This window comes from Panulirus ornatus, chromosome 5 (assembly GCF_036320965.1).
Source record: "Panulirus ornatus isolate Po-2019 chromosome 5, ASM3632096v1, whole genome shotgun sequence".
Taxonomy (NCBI): domain Eukaryota; kingdom Metazoa; phylum Arthropoda; class Malacostraca; order Decapoda; family Palinuridae; genus Panulirus; species Panulirus ornatus.
In genome coordinates, this window is record NC_092228.1 from 4582948 (window position 1) to 4600255 (window position 17308).

Genomic DNA, 17308 nt, shown 5'->3' on the forward strand with positions numbered 1-17308 from the left:
AGCATATGAAGCACTCAAAGCGAAATCATCATGCACCTGGTCTCTGAGACTGGTATTTCTAACGGTATAAGCACCAGCAACTCTTTTCAGTGTGCCTCAGGCTACTATGAGGGAAGGATTTTCCTTCTTTACTTTTCCTAGCTGCCAATTCATTCTAGGAATTATGCTTTTTCAGCTATACTCCTTCCACCTATGCCTCAAGATGGCTGGCTTTTACCTTTTTAAGGTGATGAAAACCCAAATTCTCACCTGGAAGCAAGAAAATTTGGGTACACATGAGATTTCCAGGTGCTCAGAAAACATCATCAAGCAGCAGCTTCTTGCAACACTTCATCAGTGCCTCACCTCATTCAGATCAAGACCCTATGGACCTAGATTACTTCAGAAACCTTGCCAGTTGCATGCCCAGACTTTTGCAGATGGTAATAAAGGCCAAAGGAGAGATGATAAACTGGTTAAACTTAAGTGTGACATCCCCTTTGAAAACATATTGAGTGGCAGACAAGGTCTTTTGTGGACACTGTAAACACACAACTTATGCAGTCTCCCAGTCCTTAGGCATCTCACCTAGAGCCACAGAAACATATCCCATGGCCCAATCATATCATCAGCTATGTCTTTTCTACTCTAGCTGTCCTATAATAAAAGTGTGATGTTTAGATATTGGAGGGACAAGAAGCCGAGGATGTTGTAGATATACGTCGTCACTTCATCTGTGAAACAAAGATACTCTCACACAGTGGCATGAAAAATACTTCCTATAATGAGTTTTTAAAGGAAATCTTTTTTTCTGAGAAAAATGCCAAAAATGTCATAAAGACAACCAAACGATATTTTAACACCAGATTTGTACTCAGCATGAAAAATACTTCTTGTAATGAGTTTTTAAAAGGAAATCAATTTTCTGATAAAAATGCCAAAAACTGAAGGTAATGGGTATTTTTCAGCTCAAAAAACTTTTTGGTTTAAAATTGAAAGATAAGACGTTCAAACACTTCTATACTTGAAATAATCATGAAAGAGATATATAATAATGCTCTCAGTTATCGATACTTACTCAGTAAATACGATGCAAAGGAACAGAAATATTTCAAAATTGACTTCATTTAATAGCTAAAGTAGGAGTTATTACGAGGACTGCAGAAGCTGGTGACGGAGTTTGGTAAAGTGTGTGGAAGAAGAAAGTTAAGAGTAAATGTGAATAAGAGCAAGGTTATTAGGTACAGTAGGGTTGAGGGTCAAGTCAATTGGGAGGTGAGTTTGAATGGAGAAAAACTGGAGGAAGTGAAGTGTTTTAGATATCTGGGAGTGGATCTGTCAGCGGATGGAACCATGGAAGCGGAAGTGGATCATAGGGTGGGGGAGGGGGCGAAAATTTTGGGAGCCTTGAAAAATGTGTGGAAGTCGAGAACATTATCTCGGAAAGCAAAAATGGGTATGTTTGAAGGAATAGTGGTTCCAACAATGTTGTATGGTTGCGAGGCGTGGGCTATGGATAGAGTTGTGCGCAGGAGGATGGATGTGCTGGAAATGAGATGTTTGAGGACAATGTGTGGTGTGAGGTGGTTTGATCGAGTAAGTAACGTAAGGGTAAGAGAGATGTGTGGAAATAAAAAGAGCGTGGTTGAGAGAGCAGAAGAGGGTGTTTTGAAATGGTTTGGGCACATGGAGAGAATGAGTGAGGAAAGATTGACCAAGAGGATATATGTGTCGGAGGTGGAGGGAACGAGGAGAAGAGGGAGACCAAATTGGAGGTGGAAAGATGGAGTGAAAAGGATTTTGTGTGATCGGGGCCTGAACATGCAGGAGGGTGAAAGGAGGGCAAGGAATAGAGTGAATTGGAGCGATGTGGTATACAGGGGTTGACGTGCTGTCAGTGGATTGAATCAAGGCATGTGAAGCGTCTGGGGTAAACCATGGAAAGCTGTGTAGGTATGTATATTTGCGTGTGTGGACGTATGTATATACATGTGTATGGGGGGGGGGGGGCCATTTCTTTCGTCTGTTTCCTTGCGCTACCTCGCAAACGCGGGAGACAGCGACAAAGTATAATAAAAATAAATAAATACGAGGACTAAACGCTATTTCAACATTGGATTTGTGTTCAGCATGAAAAATACTTCTTATGATGAGTTTTAAAGGAAATCACATTTTCTGAGAAAAATGCCAAAAAAATGAAGGTATCTAGGGCATGGCAGGTGCCCTGAGCGCCACTTTTAGGGGGGGGGGGGAGCACTGAACAGGTTTGTTTTTTGACAATGCTACTCGATTGACATTTTTAACGGTTCGGTTTTGAGATAAAAAAAAGAAACTCGCCTACTTTTCAACTATAGTAGTATTTTGCTACTATCAGTTGCATTACCGCTTCTACGTTACAATTTAGATCAAATAAATCTAACTTTAAGTCTTGAAGCGTTTATATCAATCTAAGATTGAACTAACTCTTCAACAGGTTATGATTACAATGTATATATCTTTATATATATCCACTGTATGTACATTTTTAATCAAGCCAGGGGCGCAATTTCAGTGCTTGCCATAGGCGCTATTTCCCCTAGATACGCCCCTGCTCTCACATCAGGAAGAAAGGTAGGACAGAATATGTTAAGCTGATCATGAGTATAATCAGAGTAAGGTGGAGTTACTTTAGATATTATTGTAACGGGACACCAGTTCAACGACGTGCTACGGGTGGGAAACGGTTGTCCAACCCTTACGATTAAATGGCAAAGACCACCCGAGAAGATTCGTAGAATTATCATTTATAAATGTTAAAAATCTGGAACTATAGGTAAGGACTCTACAGACTTGACGCTTATATATATATATATATATATATATATATATATATATATATATATATATATATATATATATATATATATATTTTTTTTTTTTTTTTGCTTTGTCGCTGTCTCCCGCGTTAGCGAGGTTGCGCAAGCGGCAAAATGAAAAATAAAAAAGATATATATATATATATATATATATATATATATATATATATATATATATATGAGAAGGTGTAACAGTCTAAGTGGATCCCAGCTTGTTTACATGTTCAAGCGAACGCATTTCAAACAAATCCTCAAAAGCTCTTCAACAGGTGATCCAATGAAGACAATTATATTCATGGAATGAAAACATCTAATTGAAATAATTGCGGGAGACTACATACTGTGACCTCTCTGGCTTTCACTCAAATATGTGATCAGGTCCGCTAAGGCCAAATTTCCGAGCATTTTCTGAGCAGAACACAAAGGATACCCCAACGGCAATCCTTACGTTTTCTATGATGGCTCTCACCAGTAACTACGGAATCATAACAAAAAACAGCACTCCCAAGACCTAATATCTCATTCAGCGAGTCAGGGCCTTGTACCATCAAAGAGATGACCTTGTACCATTACAGGGCGTCAAGGGCTTGTACCATCACAGGGTATGAGTGGCTTGTATACCGTCTTAGGATAACAGTGTCTTGTACCGTCACAGGGTATGGGGTGGCTTGTACCGTCACGGGGTATGGGTGGCTTGTACCATCACAGGGTAAGAGGGGCTTGTACCTCCACAGGCTACCAGTGTCGGGGGAAGGGGGAGCGGTCAGCAACAGATACCGCTCTAATAGTCATTACGATACAGAGGTCTCCGAAAAGATATTAAGTAACCTGATCAAATGTTTCGTAATTATAATGAGGGTGCAACGAAAGGCAGCGAAACAAGCTACTCTGCTGCGATGGAAAAGGTGTGATAATGGGAGATTCTAACCACATTAAAATCTAGAAGTATCTAGATCTAGGTGGGGATGGTGAGACATGGAGGTGTAAATTAACAAAATGAAAAAAAAAATTGTGAAAACACGAGTACATGGGTGTACACGATAAGGACATGCATCTGGAAACTTGATGATGTGCCACTTATCTGCTGACTTATTCAAACTTAGAGGAACCCCAATGTTAGACGATACAAGAAACGACCCTTAAGTCATGATGGTCTGGCATTTTATTCGAAGCTTGTTGACGAAGCAAAAGGCCAATCTGCCATGAATAAGCCATATCTTCGAGAAATGATAAAGTGGTTAGCGGTCCTCCACTAGCGTGTGGTGTAGCTGCACGAGGTGAGGTGAATCATTACCCCCTTAAGCTGGGAGAACATGACCACCGGGTGCGACCGTCCTTGGTTATGACAGCATGGCCTTGTCACAGACCCTTGTTCATGGTAGACTGGCCTTTTGCCTCGTCAATAAGCGTCGTGTTCGAGGGGGTGAGACAGTGGTGGTCGGGTGGGTTAGACGACCATGACTAAGGGGTCGTTCCGTCGTGTTCGAGGGGAGTGAGAGAGTGGTGGGGTGGCCACGACCAGCCTGGAGGACCGTGTGTGTGTGTGTGTGTGTGTGTTGTTCTGACCATCATCCCGCCACTTAACCAAACGACCCCCGCTGCTCTCGCCATCTGGTGGCGCTCAAAAACTGAGCCTCTCTCAGGTCCACGTGCTTCGTTTTTATAGCCAAGATAATCAGAATAGAAATGGCCGTAAAACATCGCTAAAAAAAAAAACCCCACTTCCATTGTGTGTTATTTGCTTATCACCCCCCCCCCCTTTCCCCTGTATTGCGTGTCTTCATATACGCCCAGGGGTCAGCAGCCAGGACTATACGCTCAGGGCTCAGCCGCTAGGACCATACGCTCATAGCTCAGCGCCCAGGACAATAGGCTCAGGACTCAGCAGCTGGGACCATACACCCAGGGCTCAGCACCCGGGACTATACTCTCAGGGCTCAGCACCCGGGACTATACACTCAGGGCTCAGTGGCTGGGACAATACGCCCAGGGCTCAGCACCGAGACTATGCGCTCAGGGCTCTACACCCGGTATCATACGCTTAGGGCTCATCAGACGGAACTATACGCTCAGGACTCAGCATCCGGGACCACTTACATTATGAACGGTGGAAGATCTACAAATAGTACATTTTTTGTTGTGGTAGTTATTACGCTTCATCATGTGGGACGGGTTGGAGAGGCTATTCTGGTAATGATGCAAGGTTGACACTGGAGCTCAGTTAAGGTCAGGTGAGGCTGGTCGTCAAGACCCAAGTCGTTCCTGTCGGGGGTCTGGCGGAGCCCCCGTGACGTCGCTCCCTCTAGGCCTAGTACACCGGGGGCGCCCCGGGGGCGCCCCCCCCCCCCCCCCAAGGTTTAGTGTGGAATTCTGAGATGTTTTCGAAATCACAGTGAGGGCGTGCGTGTCTCAGGAGGCCAGGGTGTGAGAGGAAGGCAGGAAGGAGGGAGAGGGAGAGAGAGAGGGAGAGAGGGAGGGAAGTGGGCAGGGGCACCAGCAGCAGCAGCAGCAGCCTCGGGGTATTTTTAGTGCGCCTCGTGGCTGATGTAGTGAAGGCTCCTCCCTGGCCTGGCTCGCCCACCACCGCTGCTGTACTGCTGCTCCCCCAGCCCGCTGTAGTGGTGGCCAGTGCCGCGTGTGTGTGTGGGTTGATGCTTGGCATCTCCTGCTGGCACCCGCCCCTGGGCCTGGCCGGCGTGGGAAGTGAGTGTGAGGAGGAGAGTGGCACCCGAGGTGGGTGGCTCCCCCGTGCGGCACGTGTTCTTCACCAGGCCAGTCAGTGTGGAGGCCCACCTTCCCCGTCACCAACCCCGCCACCCCAACACGCTCGCCCGCTACAACTCCACCACGGGACGAGGCCCACACACACACACACACACACACACACACACATACACACACACACACACACACACACACACACACACCCAGCCACCGCCAGGCTTCTTGCTTGACTCTTCGGTGAATTTTAGTTGGAAGGGAAGGTGTGTGTGTGTTGCTGAGTGTCGCAGCCTGAGAGAAACGGCGGGCAAAGTGAAGGATGTGATCTGCCGCTGGCCCTCTCATGTACTGTGTATTGTGTTCAGGATTTTCTCATAGTGCTCGTAAAAATCAAGACATACCGCTCAAGGATCTACAGAAACACTTCACTCTTTGCTTCGTGTAGGTAAGTGAAAACTACTTCTGTTGCACACAGGATTTAGAAAAAGGATGATCTCTCTCTCTTCTAGCGGCAAATCACATGCTGAAGTTTCTTCCAAATCTTAAACTTTCTGTAAGAAAACTTAGGTACAGTTCACAGCTCCACATAAGGGCTTTAACTAGTCTGTGAGTCTGCAAATGGAACTGGTTCTAAGTCGAGGACCTAACAAGAAGAATGTGAGGATCGCTGGCCACTGACTGAGGGTGGGAAGTGGCCAAGCATCACCTACAGCTTTATATGTAGTTCCTTGGAAACACTTACCACGAGCCACCTTCAGGTCCTTGTCAACACGTACCGCAACTAAGCATTGCCTTTAAGTAAGGACCCTCTGAAACACAAGGCAACTCAGTCCTTCTTTTAGGGTCGTCTACTGGGCCCTGACTTTAGCGGCCCTCTACAGCAGAGAACGTGGTTCGGTCCTGTCTTCAGGGCTCCCCTGAAACACACAACACAACTCGGCCCTGCCTGAAGAAGTCCTCCTCTTGCTTGCGGGTTGCCACTGGTGCGGCAAAAGTGTTAAAAAAGACTGGAGGATTGCACCACCTAGATGGACGACTTTGGTATAATGTGTGGCGAGGTGATCAAAAGTTAAGGGGGAGCCACACGGCCCTGCACAGGCACTACCTGGCCAGAATGGAGGCCCTCAGCCCTCCACAGCTCTGTCTGGGCAGCCTACTGAAGGCTTCCGCCTTACACAACAGTTGGTCTACTGCTGTTGCCCTGATGGTTGTTGTTGGTGCTGGTACATCAGCTGTTAATGGTGCTGCTGTTATGGATAGGGTTGGCTGTGCTGCTGCTGCTCGAAAGGACGATATGCTGGCGTAGACGTTCATGTCGCAGCAGTGGAAGTTGCTGTTGGGTGTGTGTGTGTGTGTGTGTGTCACAGCTGTGGGTACTGTCACCGCCTTACTAACGCCTCCATCATCACCACCACCAACATACCCAGTCATCACCATCACCAACACTGCACTTCCCACCAGCCCACCATATTCCCCGTTGCTCTCCCTGCTATGCTAGCACATATGCCACACCTTCTGCCCATTTCTTATCACCCCCTCCAGCATCCATCTCCTCCCAAAACCCTCTCTTCTCCTTCCCTCCTTTTCTCCCCATCCTTCCCTCCCTCCTTCCAAGGGGCGTCTTGGGAGCTGGCCATTTCCCTCGGGCCCGGTACCCCATCATTCGAAGTTTTATGGGACTCGCCCGCCTCCTGCCCGCCCCATTTCCACTAGCTTATCACTCATGGATGTGATTACTGCCAGGCATTTACTGCCATGAGCCTCCGACAGGGTCATCATCATGGGTCACTCCTAACCCCCAGGAGCACTAGAGGGGTCAACGGAGGAGGTCAACCCGGGGCACATGCAGTGGAAGCAGAGTAGTCTTGTGAGGGGGGGGTGGGTCAGGGTACGTCATGCAGGATCATCCTAAGACAATTATCGGTCGCCAGATGTTCCCTGGTGTCACGAGAGGTCATTTAAGGTCAATCAAAGATGAATGACGGCCACCAGGAGACCAGTTATATAAACCAGAGGGAGCAGTCAGTCGTTTAGACTGTAATGAAGGTAACTGTTGGTAATGGAAATGGCCAAGCAACGACGGGCGCCCTAACGACCAATGAATGGGTCTTCAGGTCATTTTAGTCCACCAGGAGTTAACTACGCTCATCCCAGGGTCACTGGGAGTTACCGAAGACCATTAGAGGTTCAGCGACTTTGCCGAGGGATAGAATAGAGTCCTTAGGCATCGCTGATGACCACGTAGGGGTAAATGGTGGCTCAGGGTGGTTACTAGCGTCATCAGGAGCCATTAACAAGCAAAGCACGATCATCCAGGAATAAACTGAGGGTTGCCACGTGTCACTCAGTACTGCCAAAGGCAAAATCTCTGTCGCCAGGGGTTAACTGGTGGTGTTACGGTGGACTAATCTGTGCCACCGATGGATAATTTGGTGGACTAATCTGTGTCACCTGGAGGATAATTACTGTCACATCACAATCGTTTAGAAGTTCGCCACACTCACTTCAAGTCCGCACAACATCGCCACAAATCCACCGTGATCACCTCAATCCTGCCAGGGTTAACTGGTGATTCGTCATGCATAAGTGGCCGAAAATCCGTTGTCATCACCGTAAATTGGCTTGAATCATCGCAAATCGGTCTTAATCACCAGAAGTCCGTCATAATATCCACAAATCCGACGAAATTCTCTCGTTATCAACAGAGATCCGTTGCAATCACTCACAAAATTCTCCCGTTATCAACAGAGATCCGTTGCAAATCACTCACAAAATTCTCCCGTTACCAACAGAGATCCGTTGCAATCACTCACAAAATCCACTCGTTACCAACAGAGAACCGTTACAATCACTCACAAAATCCACTCGTTACCAACAGAGAACCGTTACAATCACTCACAAAATTCTCCCGTCACCACCACAGATCCGTTACAATCACTCACAAAATCCACTCGTTACCAACAGAGATCCGTTGCAATCACTCACAAAATTCTCCCGTCACCACCACAGATCCGTTACAATCACTCACAAAATTCTCCCGTTACCAACAGAGATCCGTTGCAATCACTCACAAAATTCTCCCGTTACCAACAGAGATCCGTTGCAATCACTCACAAAATTCTCCCGTTACCAACAGAGATCCGTTGCAATCACTCACAAAATCCACTCGTTACCAACAGAGATCCGTTGCAATCACTCACAAAATTCTCCCGTTATCAACAGAGATCCGTTACAATCACTCACAAAATCCACTCGTTACCAACAGAGATCCGTTGCAATCACTCACAAAATTCTCCCGTTACCAACAGAGATCCGTTACAATCACTCACAAAATCCACTCGTTACCAACAGAGATCCGTTACAATCACTCACAAAATCCACTCGTTACCAACAGAGATCCGTTGCAATCACTCACAAAATTCTCCCGTCACCACCACAGATCCGTTACAATCACTCACAAAATTCTCCCGTTACCAACAGAGATCCGTTGCAATCACTCACAAAATCCACTCGTTACCAACAGAGATCCGTTGCAATCACTCACAAAATCCACTCGTTACCAACAGAGATCCGTTGCAATCACTCACAAAATCCACTCGTTACCAACAGAGATCCGTTACAATCACTCACAAAATCCACTCGTTACCAACAGAGATCCGTTACAATCACTCACAAAATTCTCCCGTTACCAACAGAGATCCGTTGCAATCACTCACAAAATTCTCCCGTTACCAACAGAGATCCGTTACAATCACTCACAAAATTCTCCCGTTACCAACAGAGATCCGTTACAATCACTCACAAAATTCTCCCGTTACCAACAGAGATCCGTTGCAATCACTCACAAAATCCACTCGTTACCAACAGAGATCCGTTACAATCACTCACAAAATTCTCCCGTTATCAACAGAGATCCGTTGCAATCACTCACAAAATTCTCCCGTTACCAACAGAGATCCGTTGCAATCACTCACAAAATTCTCCCGTTATCAACAGAGATCCGTTACAATCACTCACAAAATTCTCCCGTTACCAACAGAGATCCGTTACAATCACTCACAAAATTCTCCCGTTACCAACAGAGATCCGTTGCAATCACTCACAAAATCCACTCGTTACCAACAGAGATCCGTTGCAATCACTCACAAAATCCACTCGTTACCAACAGAGATCCGTTGCAATCACTCACAAAATCCACTCGTTACCAACAGAGATCCGTTACAATCACTCACAAAATTCTCCCGTTATCAACAGAGATCCGTTACAATCACTCACAAAATCCACTCGTTACCAACAGAGATCCGTTGCAATCACTCACAAAATTCTCCCGTTATCAACAGAGATCCGTTACAATCACTCACAAAATCCACTCGTTACCAACAGAGATCCGTTACAATCACTCACAAAATTCTCCCGTTATCAACAGAGATCCGTTACAATCACTCACAAAATTCTCCCGTTATCAACAGAGATCCGTTGCAATCACTCACAAAATTCTCCCGTTACCAACAGAGATCCGTTGCAATCACTCACAAAATCCACTCGTTACCAACAGAGAACCGTTACAATCACTCACAAAATCCACTCGTTACCAACAGAGATCCGTTGCAATCACTCACAAAATCCACTCGTTACCAACAGAGATCCGTTGCAATCACTCACAAAATCCACTCGTTACCAACAGAGATCCGTTACAATCACTCACAAAATCCACTCGTTACCAACAGAGATCCGTTGCAATCACTCACAAAATCCACTCGTTACCAACAGAGATCCGTTGCAATCACTCACAAAATTCTCCCGTTACCAACAGAGATCCGTTACAATCACTCACAAAATCCACTCGTTACCAACAGAGAACCGTTACAATCACTCACAAAATTCTCCCGTCACCACCACAGATCCGTTACAATCACTCACAAAATTCTCCCGTTACCAACAGAGATCCGTTACAATCACTCACAAAATTCTCCCGTCACCACCACAGATCCGTTACAATCACTCACAAAATTCTCCCGTCACCACCACAGATCCGTTACAATCACTCACAAAATTCTCCCGTTATCAACAGAGATCCGTTACAATCACTCACAAAATTCTCCCGTTACCAACAGAGATCCGTTGCAATCACTCACAAAATTCTCCCGTTACCAACAGAGATCCGTTACAATCACTCACAAAATTCTCCCGTTATCAACAGAGATCCGTTACAATCACTCACAAAATCCACTCGTTACCAACAGAGATCCGTTGCAATCACTCACAAAATTCTCCCGTTATCAACAGAGATCCGTTGCAATCACTCACAAAATCCACTCGTTACCAACAGAGATCCGTTACAATCACTCACAAAATTCTCCCGTTACCAACAGAGATCCGTTGCAATCACTCACAAAATTCTCCCGTCACCACCACAGATCCGTTACAATCACTCACAAAATTCTCCCGTTACCAACAGAGATCCGTTGCAATCACTCACAAAATTCTCCCGTTATCAACAGAGATCCGTTACAATCACTCACAAAATCCACTCGTTACCAACAGAGATCCGTTGCAATCACTCACAAAATTCTCCCGTTACCAACAGAGATCCGTTACAATCACTCACAAAATTCTCCCGTTACCAACAGAGATCCGTTGCAATCACTCACAAAATTCTCCCGTTACCAACAGAGATCCGTTGCAATCACTCACAAAATCCACTCGTTACCAACAGAGATCCGTTACAATCACTCACAAAATTCTCCCGTTATCAACAGAGATCCGTTACAATCACTCACAAAATTCTCCCGTTACCAACAGAGATCCGTTACAATCACTCACAAAATTCTCCCGTTATCAACAGAGATCCGTTGCAATCACTCACAAAATTCTCCCGTTATCAACAGAGATCCGTTGCAATCACTCACAAAATTCTCCCGTTATCAACAGAGATCCGTTGCAATCACTCACAAAATCCACTCGTTACCAACAGAGATCCGTTGCAATCACTCACAAAATTCTCCCGTTACCAACAGAGATCCGTTGCAATCACTCACAAAATTCTCCCGTTACCAACAGAGATCCGTTGCAATCACTCACAAAATCCACTCGTTACCAACAGAGATCCGTTACAATCACTCACAAAATTCTCCCGTTATCAACAGAGATCCGTTACAATCACTCACAAAATTCTCCCGTTATCAACAGAGATCCGTTGCAATCACTCACAAAATTCTCCCGTTATCAACAGAGATCCGTTACAATCACTCACAAAATTCTCCCGTTACCAACAGAGATCCGTTGCAATCACTCACAAAATCCACTCTTGACAGCATGAGCCCCACACACCGGCTCCCTCTTGACAGCATGAGCCCCACACACCGGCTCCCTCTTGACAGCATGAGCCCCTCACACAGGCTCCCTCTTGACAGCATGAGCCCCTCACACAGGCTCCCTCTTGACAGCATATGCCCCTCACACAGGCTCCCTCTTGACAGCATGAGCCCCTCACACAGGCTCCCTCTTGACAGCATGAGCCCCTCACACCGGCTTTCTCTTGCCAGCATAAGCCCCAGAGAGAGAGAGAGAGAGAGAGAGAGAGAGAGAGAGAGAGAGAGAGAGAGAGAGAGAGAGAGAGAGAGAGGATGGAACCAACCTTACATAACGGGAATAACCAGCACAGACAACTTGGCTCCAGATATTTCATTCACCCGTGTGGGAGCATATCCAACCCCACCTCCCTCCCAGATACAGGGAGTCACCGGGCCAACCTCACATCCTGGTGGTATCCAGTTCACAACCCCGACGCTCTAAACCCCAGACGATAAACTCCGGTCTGCCAATCGAGGGCTCAGGCGGTGGAGGTCGTATACTACGGTCGGTGCCAAGGATTAAGTGCGGCCTGTGTTGCTTGACAACCATAAATCTAAGATCCTGACTGACACGCCGAGATAACCTCGATACAGGCAGATTGTGTAACACACGAGCAAGGAATCGGAAACATATAAATCTATAACACCAGAACGCACGAGAAACTAGTAGCAAGCAACATTCTACACGGCTCAGCCGAGGAGCGGAGATCACCAGGTAATAAACGACTTCAGGCTGAGGACGATATATATATATATATATATATATATATATATATATATATATATATATATATATATATATATACAGCCTCAGCTCGACTCGCGCGAGATACAGGGGTAAGAACATCAAAAACTTTAATATAGAAGATCATCCCAGCTCGTATCAGGCGTGTGATCTTTAGGGGGAAGTGACATGTTGTGGTCCAAGGTGAGCACGCAGCCTCCGGGCCTGCTTGGCTCGTGCTCTTTAGCACACTTAAAAGCACTCCATCCAATCTTTTGCGCAAGCGCACTTGAAGATTCTTTGTTTCTATACTCGCTCCTTCGGTTTATAAGATCAAAGGTATCGCGTTCCCTCTGTTTTAAAAATACAGTCCGTGATAACAAGAGGGATGAGATGAGATGGCGTGTCAGACGACAAGCCAGGTATATCAAAATGGTTTCCCGACGACAGTTATGGGAGAGCGGGTACTGACAGCGGACTTACCCCCCCGTCATGTACCTTGCTCTGCTCCCGCCAGGTTCATCTTGTCAAGGATCAGACCTGGCTCAAATGCGAGAGGAGGATGGGGGGTTGATAAATGTCTATTCATGATTATACTTCCTCACTTTATGCAACGGGTGGTGACGTTACTAGGGCATGTTCAACCCAGGGGGAGGAGCTAATGTGCTGGCGGTCGTGGGGGGGAGGGGTTATGAGCGAGAGCGCCTTGCCTGCTCTTCCCATAGCAGTCATTTTGAGCGAGGCTTACCATGCAGAATTTAAGTCGTCCCTCGCAGAAGAATTTCTTAAAACAAATATTATGCAAATAAAGTTCTGTTCTTTCGCAGGAAAATTATCTCCGCTTAAATCTCGGCTCCTGTCTCAAGCGGTTCAAAAGAGTCTCATCTGGTTGATTTGTGAGCGATGTCTTTCCTACCCCAAACTCGCCAAGTTTCCCCACTAAATTTTCAGAGTACTCATCGTCCACAGTGTAACAGCGACGTGCCTGGGTAGTTCTGGGGACAGATTTGTTTTGTTGCTACATGCAGTGGTAGATGACATTATAAAGAAGTGAATGAACATCCTAAATCATCTAATTTTACGGACAATGTACATACACACACACACACACACACACGGTCATGCGTGAGGGCAGGGTATTTTAGATGCCTGAGCAACCGATTGTATTTTCAGGATTCATCTGTGGTTGATAAGAGTGCTTGACTCTACCTGTGTAACGGGAGGTGAGTCTTCCACCCGTACTGGATCTGAAGATCGCCAGACGGCTGTCGTAACGCATCATCGCCTCTAAAGACGAGTAAATAAATGGGGGATCGCGTCTTTCATTTCTTCTTTTTAGGAGTCCGTGCCGATGGTGGCGTCTGGAACGCCTTACGATGAGCTGTCTAGTCTCTCTTAAGACTCCAGGGTTGTCAGTGACAAACTGGTTCATTAGGGAGAAGTTATGTGAAGCATATCTACCGGGAAGAAACAAAAGGACTTGGGAGAAAAAACATACAGAACGTCTTGTATTGTTATGGTTTTCGCCAACAGCCGGAAACACGTTGTCAAGTTGCCAGGTGTCATTATTATAGTGTCAAAGCTGTGAAAACAGCATTAGACTAAAACTCGCTGCTGAATTTACATGCGTATGTAGGTTCGCCGACATAAATATACATATGTATTTACGTCTGAGACGATACAAGTAGAAACGAATTAGAAATAATTCAGTGAGACTGCGAGTGTTGGCATGTGAGTGAAATATTATTGGAATGGTCTGAGACGCGGTATGTGGCAATGGACGCAACTGCAACAGCAAGTTAATGGGGGGATTTAAGCCATTGGAGAGCAACGCGTGCTATGACGAGAAACAAGGCATTGGCATTCCATGGGTTTGGGGGAGAAGACATAAAAGACAAGACGAACAGAACAAGAGGTGCACGTGAAGGTACTGACAATAAAACTCTGATGTTTATGGCTATGACAGAGAGCTCGGATGAACCGAAACATCAGCGAAAGTGGATAAAAGCATTTGGGAATTAACTAAACGAACACGTAACAAAAAAAACAAAAAAAAAGCCGTACCCGAAGGAAGACTGGATGTGGGAGACCTATCGAACGTCAGGAATGATGCCATAACTGAGCTAAGGGAGTAACGATAAGTGCAGTGAGAATGTTACTCGCAATGGAGGTGGAACACAGAAAGGCAATCAGAGAGGCGATCAGTTCAACTGAATTTCAAAAGAATTAAAAAAAAAGTGTAAAGGAAGCTGTTATTAAGGTTACTGAAGACTGCAAGGCTAACGAAGCAAGCTGAAGGAAATGCCCACCGCTGGGGAATGGTGCGTCAGTTCTTTGGTAAGTCAGACCCTTGAACACGTCGCTACCAACATCTCCTGGGTATGATGGCCACGTCTTTGACCCGACCTTTGAGAGTAACGTCGTACGTTACGCCATCATACTCAAGGCTCGTAACGCCCGCGGTCATGAGGCTGAAGGACATGGAGGGTTAGTGATGGAGAGAGCAAAGAACACCTTCCAGGGGAGTGTCGCCAGAACGATGGGGCGTGACCTGGACGTACGGCGTCAGATCCTTCTAGATATATGGTCAACAAGAGGAATATATCAAGTCTAGGATGGGGAGGTTCCTTGAGGAAGGCGAGATGATTGGGGATATCGTGCAGGTTCTTGGCGCATTGGAGGAGAAAAGACAGGGAAATTAACGAGGACCGAGGAAGGTATGGGGGAAGGAAGAGACGTCAACTCAATCTCACATTTAATATGGAAGAAAACATTGAGTGACTCTCACTATCACCTTACAGACCAGCTGAAAGCGAGGAGTTAGGATGAGTGTTAGAAAAAGGAACAGAGCAGACAATCAAGAGTGAGACAATCAAGAAACGACAAAGCAAAAAAAAAACTCTTCAAAGATGAGAAACATCAGACACAGGCCTTCAGCACTAGACGAGTCGGAGGAAACACCTAAAGCTCCTTCTTTAAACCTGTCAACGAGTGTCGAATACGTGGGGCAACCGTAGGGAGCCTGAGTGTAAAGACCGCAAATGTGAGCTTTAAGACACATATCATAATTGAGACTAAACCGGACAAGGAAATTGAATCACCCGTTCTGTTCTCTGGCGGAGGTAAGGTGACAGGAAAAGGGAGTAGCCTTTCAGAGAAGGAAAACTATCAGAGGCCAAGACTCAAATGGTTTAGCAATGGGCACATCAGGCGCGACGTGAGAGTAACTGACAGAAGCCTGGCTAATTGGTCTGATAATATACAATTCTCGTTTGGGAAGTCAGACAAGCCAGAAAAAAATTAAATAATGAACCATTGGGAAGGTGCGGATAGCAGCACAAATTTAACCAAGAGGAATGGCGGCATATTTCACTCGCTCTGGGATTTCTCTCTTCTCAAGTCAAGCAGACGGGACAAACCTAAACCCACACGGCATGAAAAACACACGGCAGACCCAAGTCGCAAGTGTGTGTGAAGTTTTTTTTTTCTTTTCTTTTTTGGGTTGTGCCAGATTATCACGGTGTACACTAACATCAAAGGTACTGTTGACGCGCCATCAAGGTTGGATCTAGTCTTTCCTTACGGTGGTGACCTTGAAACTGAAGCCACTCTCTCTACCTTTGGATCTCCTCCTGGGAAAAAGAAAGAAAAAAAAAAAAAGATCGTGGAATTCGAAAGCGTGTATGATAAACATGTAAGGTTAAGAGGATTGGCCCAGCTGATGAAAGATATATATAAATATATATATATATATATATATATATATATATATATATATATATATATATATATATATATATATATATATATATATATATATATATATATATATATCAAATAGCAATATCTTACGTAAAGGGAAAGAACTATGTGACGCGAAGGAGACGCTTTTGCGATTTGATCAGAGCTACAGCCGGAGAAGGCGCCTGCTCCACTTATTACCCTCGGTATCAAGTACTCTCCTAACATATACACAAACATGAACGAACGTGAGAAGCTTTTAGAATTTCTTTCCTCTCTCGAAATCACAGTTTAGACCTTAAAACTGAGTGCGGTAGGCCTACATGTTAGACCACTACATTTGTCCTAGAATTGGGCCCAAAGTGTGGTGTGTGTCAGCGTGATTTTATGATCAGTAATGACCCTTAGTGGTCAGGTTATAGGCCAAGCTAATCTCCTGAAGGGTCGTATTGTCGTGCTCACGTGTGGCATTGCCATGCTCAAGGGTCGTACCGTCGCGCTCAAGGGTCGTACCGTCGCGCTCAAGGGTCGTACCGTCGCGCACTCAAGGGTCGAACCGTCGCCCACTCAAGGGTCGTACCGTCGCCCACTCAAGGGTCGTACCGTCGCCCACTCAAGGGTCGTACCGTCGCGCACTCAAGGGTCGTACCGTCGCGCTCAAGGGTCGTACCGTCGCACTCAAGGGTCGCACCGTCGCGCTCAAGAGTCGGGCCATCGTGTTCATGGGATTCACTTTCCATATCTCCAGATGCCTTCCGTAAGTCCCACAGGAACGAGCGGCTACTATGAATTACCTGGATGACCTGGTATGACCCCCTGGGGGATCAGCCTGATAACAACAGCAGAGTGGAACCTATTTTGACCCATGGCCAAGACCCATAACTCCCCTCTACCCAAGTCACCTGTATTTCCCGACGTTCAATTTTAGCCCGTGC

At 45.9% G+C, this 17308-nt stretch overlaps 1 protein-coding gene across 1 annotated transcript in view; it reads left to right on the forward strand.

Annotated features, from left to right (window-relative positions):
- Window positions 1-5448: 5448 nt before the first annotated feature.
- LOC139746956 (uncharacterized) overlaps window positions 5449-17308 on the forward strand; it is an 88710-nt gene continuing 76850 nt past the window's right edge. The window contains exon 1 of the mRNA XM_071658657.1: window positions 5449-6000. The gene's annotated coding sequence lies outside the window, so the exon portion shown is untranslated. The remainder of the gene's footprint in view (window positions 6001-17308) is intronic.